Raw genomic sequence first — 8094 nt, 5'->3', positions numbered from 1 at the left:
TATGTACAAATATTATGTGTCAATTAAAAATAATATAAATTCCTCCAAGGAACTTGGAACAATATTAAGTAAATATCTTTAAGATGTTTAAATAAAGTTCCATAGTATATATTGAAATATCTGGGAGTATACATCTTCTGCAATTTTTTTCTTATGGGTTATATATTCTCAGGATAGAATTGCAGGTCAAAATTATATGTACTTTTAATTAAACAAACACTAGCAGATTGTTTTCCAAAAGTGTTATACTAAGGAGTAATTCCTCAAAGAATATAGAAAAGTGATTGCATGGACCTATTCTCACCAGTAGTGTGGTACGGTTTAATTTTTACTAGGCTTACTGTCATAAAGTGCCTTCTTCCTAATTCATTCTATTTCTGTTATATTCATGCTTTTCTTAGAAATGGCAGCTAAATTTTATTATATGCTTTTGAGTTTCTATTGTTAATATTTTTTCTGTATTTAATTATTATGTGATGTATTATGTTGCTGTACTTTCATTTCTGTAATAGAATTACACAGTTTAGAGTCTAAACTCAAGGTTGTTAAAACTGTTAAACACATCTTGATAGTTGAGATTTGTTTTTTCGTATTATATTATTATGTTTTGATGTTTATGAGTGTGTCAATTTCATAATATTAATTTGAAAGTATTTACTCTTGCTGAGGTCTAGAAAAGTTTAAATCACATTGCAATTACCTGTTCATAGAAGTTTAGGTAAACTTAGCTGGGGACGTATCTGCTACTGGTGATTTATTCAATAACAAATTTTGCTTCTTTTGTTGGTGGTATTGGAGTTTGAAGTCAGAGCTTTGTGCTTGCTAGGCAGGTGCTTCACCCTGTGAGTCACCCTTTTCTCTTTGGTTATTTTGGAGATAAAAATCTTGCTTTTTTTTTTTTTTGCCTTGACCAGCCTGGACTGTAAGTATCCTATTTACACTTCCTGTTTTAGATGGGATGAGAGGTGCATACCACCATGCTTATCTTTTGTCATTGAGGTGGGGGTGGGGGCATCTCATGACCTTTTATGCTCCGACTGGCCTGGAACCTTGATCCTCCCAATCTCAGCCTCCCAAGTAGTATTACATGTATGAGCCATGCACTAGGCTCCAATAACAAGTTTTAAGCAACTTCTTAGTCTCTTCTTTAGTCATAAATATATTGATGTTTTCTATTACTTAAATTAATTGTGAGCATTTATGCATTTCAAGGAAACCACACAGTTACTATAGATTTTCAAATTTACTGCAATAAAACTTAATGTATTATTTTCTTATAATTCTTTTACTGTCTTACATTTATCATTGTTTCCTTTTTTCATTCCTCATTCCAAGTTTTGGACATTTTAATGTGTCTTTTTTTTCTTTCTTTAATGAGACAAAAGATTTTCTTATTCAGTTGATTTTTTTAAATAATAAATATGTCTATTCCTTCTACAGTTTTTGTTTTTATTTCCTTGCTTCCAACTTCTGTTTTCATAAATTGTTTTCTTTTTAAATGATTTATTGTATTTTAAGGTGACTATTAATTCTCTTTAACATTTATTTTCTCTTTTAATAATGATTGAAGGCTATGAATTTTCCTTCGAGTACAGCTTTGTGTCCTCTAGTATTTATTTATCTTGACTTTTTAAACATATATGTATATATGTATATATATTTTGGTGGAACTGGGGTTTGAACTCAGGGCCTCACAGTTTCTAGGCAGGTGCTTTACCACTCGAACCACTCCACCAGTCCTTTTATGTGTTAGGTATTTTTGAGATAGGGTCTCACAAACTATTTTCATGGCTTTGAACCATGATTCTACTGGTCTCTGCCTCTGGAGTAACGAGGATTACAGTTGTTAGCAGCTGCTCCCGGCTGATATCTGCTGGTAAACAGAAGTTTTTTTTTAACTTACAAGTAGTATAATATTTTATCTACCTTTTAATTATTTATTAGCATATTACTGTATTATAATGAGAAATAAAATGACTTGTAAACTCTCTTCTTTGAAAACATTTAAAAACACTTTTGTAACTAAGTGCATATTAAATTTTAGAATAACAACTGTAAAGAGAAAATCTCCTGTATATTTTAAATTGAATTTATTGATAATACTTTCCAGGCTTTTTATCTTTACCAGGTCTTTGTGGCTGATTTGAAAAAAGATGTATTTAAATCTCCCCCATACATGTATTTTTCATCAGATTTTCCTCTCCTTGCCATAGTTTTTGCCTTACATATTTTTCACCTTGTGGATCAGGACATTCATTCAATGCATTTTCTTCATGTGTTGTGACATTTATCATGGCACCAGTCTTCTTATCTAGGTTAGTGCTTTTAACCTGAAGTTTTGTATCATTTGATATTAATATTGTCCTTCCTTCATTATTTTTGCTTGCATTAATTTGGTATTTTTCTCTACTTCATTGTTTTCAGTTCTTCAATCATTTTAAGTAAATTTTTCTTTTTCTTTCTTTCTGCATTTATTGAGATGATCAAATGGTTTTTGTCTTTGCTTCTATTAATGTGCTGTATTACATTTATAGTTTTGCATATGTTGAACTACCCATGCCTGCATCCCTGGGATGAAACTGACTTTGTCATGGTGAATGATCTTTCTGATGTTGGATTCTGTTTGCCATTAATTTATTAAGGGTTTTTCATCAGTATTCATTATGGAGATTGGCCTGTAGTGGATATGTCCTTGTCTGGTTTGGGGATGAGTGTAAGCCCCTTCTTCTGATGCTTAGAGTCAGACACAGATTTCTCTTGTTCGTCTTTATAAATAAGTTACCAATTTATTCCACCATGGCATTCCACTTTTAATGGTCACCTCTCTTACTGCAATAAGATGAGTCCTTTAGCATACCTCAACTTGCTTATCTTCTCTGCTTCATCCCATCAGATGAGACATTTGGAATGGTCTTAATGTCAAATCTTCTCTCATCCCAATTCTATCTTGTCACTGGACCCTTCAAGTTTTGTTGAGATAGTGAAATACTTTTAATTGTAAACTCATTAGGCTTTTATTTTACTGTATTTTTTATCTCAAGAATTCTTATTTAACACTATAAAAGATGCATTCTCAATCAGAGAACTATGTGTGTCTTATCTATTTTATTAATGTGTGCATACAGGCACACACTTTGCGTGGGAGTGTGATGTACTAAAATATTCATGCTCTGTGGCTCAACTTGTCATAAATCTGCCAGAAGCCCTATTTCATTGAATACTTTTACCTTATTCTTTCAGGTGATAATTCTAATAGTTTGATGGTTTTTTTTTTTTTTTTGGTAACCTGAAGATCTGGTTACCAATTTAGGAGTGTAGATGGCCCTATAAGTGATAAAAATCAAAGCATCTCCTGTCTACCTCCCTGGGGAATTGTGAAAAATGAGACAGACAGACTCTCTGTAAGCAGCAGAGAGAAACTTCCTACTCCTCTTTCTGTTTCCATATCAGAAATAGTGAAGACTGTGCCTACCACATACCACTCCTTGGGCTTCATGGTGGTCAGTCAGACTGACCACATGAATGATACTGATTTTAGATGCTTAGGGTAAACACAACTCTGAGGCTTTGCCCAGAACTCATGAAGAGCAACCTCTACCTCGAGGGTCTCTGAGTTTGATTTTCAGACCCAAGCATAGCCCATTTTTGAAAGTCCCTACACTATCTCTTCTGCCAAGACTTTTTCAGAACAACTTACCAAAACCGACTGTTGCTTGGTTCAAGATAGACAAACAGATTAAGATAGAAATTTGTAAGAAATAAGTATTTCAAATTCTATCATCTTCCCAGAATCTTCTTAGGAAATAATTATAGTTTTTCAATTTAAACAATCTATAGCTTTTCAGTTTAGTTTTAATTGCCAAGAATGGCTCGGTTATGTTTTACTGTCTATGCGGTTTTGGATAAAGTAAAAACGAAGAAATCAACTAAAGCTATTAATCCCTCTAAATACCAGACCATCCGGAAAGCTGGAAAAGTGCATTATCCTGTAGCATGGGTGAACACGATGGTCTTTGACTTTAAAGGACAGTTGAGGTCTGGAGACGTGATACTGCACAGCTGGTCTTCATTTCCTGATGAGCTTGAAGAAATGTTGAATCCAATGGGAACTGTTCAGACGAATCCTTACACTGAAAATGCAACTGCTTTGCACATTAAATTTCCAGAGAATAAAAAGCATCCCTATTATTACCCGCCTTTTGATAAGATTATTGAAAAGGCAGCTGAGATTGCAAGCAGTGATAGTGCTAATGTGTCAAGTCGAGGAGGAAAAAAGTTTCTTGCGGTACTGAAAGAAATCTTGGATAGGGATCCCCTGTCTCAGCTGTGTGAGAATGAAATGGATCTTATTTGGACTTTGCGACAAGACTGCAGAGAGAATTTCCCACAGTCACTGCCAAAATTCCTCCTTTCAATCAAGTGGAATAAACTTGAAGATGTGGCTCAGCTTCAGGCGCTACTTCAAATTTGGCCTAAACTGCCCCCCCCCCCCCGGAAGCTCTGGAACTTCTAGATTTCAACTATCCAGACCAGTATGTCCGGGAGTACGCTGTGAGCTGCCTGCGACAGATGAGTGATGAAGAACTGTCTCAGTATCTTCTACAACTGGTGCAAGTTTTAAAATACGAGCCTTTTCTTGATTGTGCGCTCTCTAGATTCCTACTAGAAAGAGCACTTGCTAATTGGAGGATAGGGCAGTTTCTGTTTTGGCATCTTAGGTCAGAGGTGCACATTCCTGCTGTGTCAGTACAATTTGGTGTCATCCTTGAAGCGTACTGTCGAGGAAGCGTGGGACACATGAAAGTGCTTTCTAAACAGGTTGAAGCACTCAACAAGTTAAAAACTTTAAATAGTTTAATCAAACTGAATGCAATGAAGCTAAACAGAGCTAAAGGAAAGGAGGCCATGCACACTTGTTTAAAACAGAATGCATACCGGGAAGCCCTCTCTGACCTGCAGTCACCTCTGAATCCATGTGTCATCCTCTCAGAACTCTATGTGGAAAAGTGCAAATACATGGACTCCAAAATGAAGCCGTTGTGGTTGGTGTACAGCAACAAGGTGTTTGGTGAGGATTCGGTCGGAGTGATTTTTTAAAACGGTGATGATTTGCGACAGGATATGTTAACACTCCAAATGTTGCGCTTGATGGATTTGCTCTGGAAAGAAGCTGGTCTGGATCTTCGGATGCTGCCTTATGGCTGTTTAGCAACAGGAGCTCGCTCTGGCCTCATTGAGGTTGTGAGCACCTCTGAGACGATTGCTGACATTCACCTGAACAGTAGCAATGTGGCTGCTGCAGCAGCCTTCAACAAAGACGCCCTTCTCAACTGGCTTAAGGAATACAATTCTGGGGATGACCTGGATCGAGCAATTGAGGAGTTCACCCTGTCCTGTGCTGGCTACTGTGTAGCTTCTTATGTCCTCGGGATTGGTGACAGACATAGTGACAACATCATGGTAAAAAAAACTGGCCAGCTCTTCCACATCGACTTTGGACATATTCTTGGAAATTTCAAATCTAAATTTGGTATTAAAAGGGAGCGAGTGCCTTTTATTCTTACTTATGACTTTATTCATGTCATTCAACAAGGAAAAACAGGAAACACAGAAAAATTTGGCCAGTTCCGCCAGTGTTGTGAAGATGCATACCTGATTTTATGACGGCATGGGAATCTCTTCATCACTCTCTTTGCACTGATGTTGACTGCAGGACTCCCCGAGCTCACATCAGTCAAGGATATACAGTATCTTAAGGACTCTCTTGCTTTAGGGAAAAGTGAAGAAGAAGCACTCAAACAATTTAAGCAAAAATTTGATGAGGCACTCAGGGAAAGCTGGACTACTAAAGTGAACTGGATGGCCCACACAGTCCGGAAAGACTACAGATCTTAACGACCAGCCTTTGCTCCTAATGTTCCCCTTAGTTTTGTTTTGTTTTCATTTTGCATTTGCACTAAATTGAACAAGACCCTGCCAGAGATGTTATAAAGGGAATGAAATCCTTTATATGAACTCAGAGATAAATAAGAACAAGGCACCCCACAGAAACTAATGTGAACAATCCCTGACAACTACACTCTGCTTTTTGAATGCTTCCAAGACTCATCATGAATCCTGTCAGCATTATGGATAATCATTTCCTGCTGACTTTGCACGCCAAGGAATAAATGCTACTAGGGATTGTTTGATGTCTCTTTTTTGTTTTTTAAAGTGTTTGGTACTTTATGAGAAAGGTGTAAATACTTATTTTCAGCGTTGTGACCAGGTGTTACCATTCAGCCAACAACTTGTCCACACCTGGGGACTGTTCTTATTTTCCAAATGAAGCATCAAAGAAAGTTATCTTCCTTCCCTTTTAAAATTGTATAAAGTACAAATTATAATCTGAATCTAAGATTATTTTTCAAAAGAAATCTTTTAATCCTATGGAAACTCATTAATTTTGTTAATATTTATCTACCCTGGTAGTATCATTCCAACCAGACTTGCTGAAAATCTGTTGGTGAGATGAACATAATATATATATATATAAAACATGCTGCATTTATATTTATAAAATTTCTAGTGGGAGTTCTATATAAAAAGATGTTTCTTTGGTATTCTCTAGCCTGTATTTAAAGTTTTACAAAAAGCGGAGCTTTTTCCTAAGTTACCTTTCAGTTGGTTAACTGCGATCCAGTTCTTCCAGCTGCTTCTGTAATGAGGCACATATTAATACACTTTTTATATGGTATCTGTGAAAGAATTCACTTCATAGTACATAATACTTGAGCAGATGTATGGATGAAAGCAAGCAAATGAAAAGGAAACTATTTATGGAATAAACTCCAGACCTAAAATTCAGTATTTTAGTAAAATGCCAGCTATTCTTACTGTATTTATTAAAACTTGTAATAATGTGATTTTTCAATGATACTAGTTCACACTGAAATGGTTTCATGCCACATGGAAGTCTTCAGTTTATTTCTTGAGGTACCACACATTTAGGGTGCTGGGTGGTGAATAATGTTAATATGTGCAATAGGAACTACTGGCTTGATGTGCAGGTGAAGTAGACACTCTGAGTACTGGCACGATCCAGCAGAACCACTGCTTATTCTCCAAAGGATATTGGGGGCTCTCAGTCCTCAATGAATGGGAAAGACAGCTGAGTTCTTGCCCTGTGACTGAGTTTTCCATAGGAATTTTATTAAAGGTTGTTTAATTTTAAAAAAAATAATTTTATAAATGAAAGAACATATTTAAACTAAGGAAATAAACAGAAAGGCAACATTCAGTCATGTGTAATATATGGAATATGGGGAGTTATTTTTCTTGACTGTCCATAGTCCTTCCAGTAACCCCTAATCAAGCTTGTGTGAGTTCAGCCTTGATAAATTGCAATGTCAGAAATAATTCTGTTGAAAGTAACAGAAAAATCAACAATATATGGAATATATATATATATACATATATACGTACATCTATACATACGTATATATGTATATAAAATGTGTTTATACATATAGCTATCTGGAGCCAAGCAAACTATAGGGAGGATAAGTATTAAGTATGTTGGAGTTTGGATAATCAGTAGGTCAATTATGTTATTGATAACTATATTTTGCCTCATTTCTATTCTTGGTAAAATTGCTCCTTTTCAAGACTGCAAGATACCTTCCAACAGCCTCCAGGGATCCTGGGTTTCTTAGTACAGGCAATGGCATCTTTCCCATTAGCTCTCTGAGAGAAGTGTACAATCTTCTTTCTCACAGTCTCCTTGAAAATATCAGCCATTTCTCATTGGCCCAATTCAAATCATATATATTGTCACAGACAAACACCTGCCCATTCACCTGCTCACACACAATTGTTTAAGGTATCATAAAGACATACACAGTGTCTATGAAACCATTCTTGCCACCATTATGAAATATTTTCACTTTGCTAAATCCATTGATCAATTTCAAGTCCTTATTTTACTTAGTATCATTTTACTCAATTGATTATCCACTCTTGAAAGACTATCTTACCTTTGCCTTTCTGAACATGCTTTCCTGGTTTTCCTTCTACCTCCCCAGCTGCTTCAGTTCTGTCTCCTTTGCTAGTTCT

The 8094-nt window shown here is 35.8% G+C and overlaps 2 pseudogenes; both read left to right on the top strand.

Annotated features, from left to right (window-relative positions):
- The first annotated feature begins 3862 nt into the window (after positions 1-3862).
- LOC141410879 (phosphatidylinositol 4,5-bisphosphate 3-kinase catalytic subunit beta isoform pseudogene) lies at positions 3863-4513 on the top strand (annotated as a pseudogene).
- A 56-nt stretch (positions 4514-4569) lies between these two features.
- LOC141410878 (phosphatidylinositol 4,5-bisphosphate 3-kinase catalytic subunit beta isoform pseudogene) lies at positions 4570-7180 on the top strand (annotated as a pseudogene).
- Positions 7181-8094: the final 914 nt, after the last annotated feature.

This window comes from Castor canadensis, chromosome 9, assembly GCF_047511655.1.
Source record: "Castor canadensis chromosome 9, mCasCan1.hap1v2, whole genome shotgun sequence".
Classification (NCBI taxonomy): domain Eukaryota; kingdom Metazoa; phylum Chordata; class Mammalia; order Rodentia; family Castoridae; genus Castor; species Castor canadensis.
Note: the sequence above shows the minus strand (reverse complement) of the source record. Positions and strands in the feature narration are given on the sequence as shown.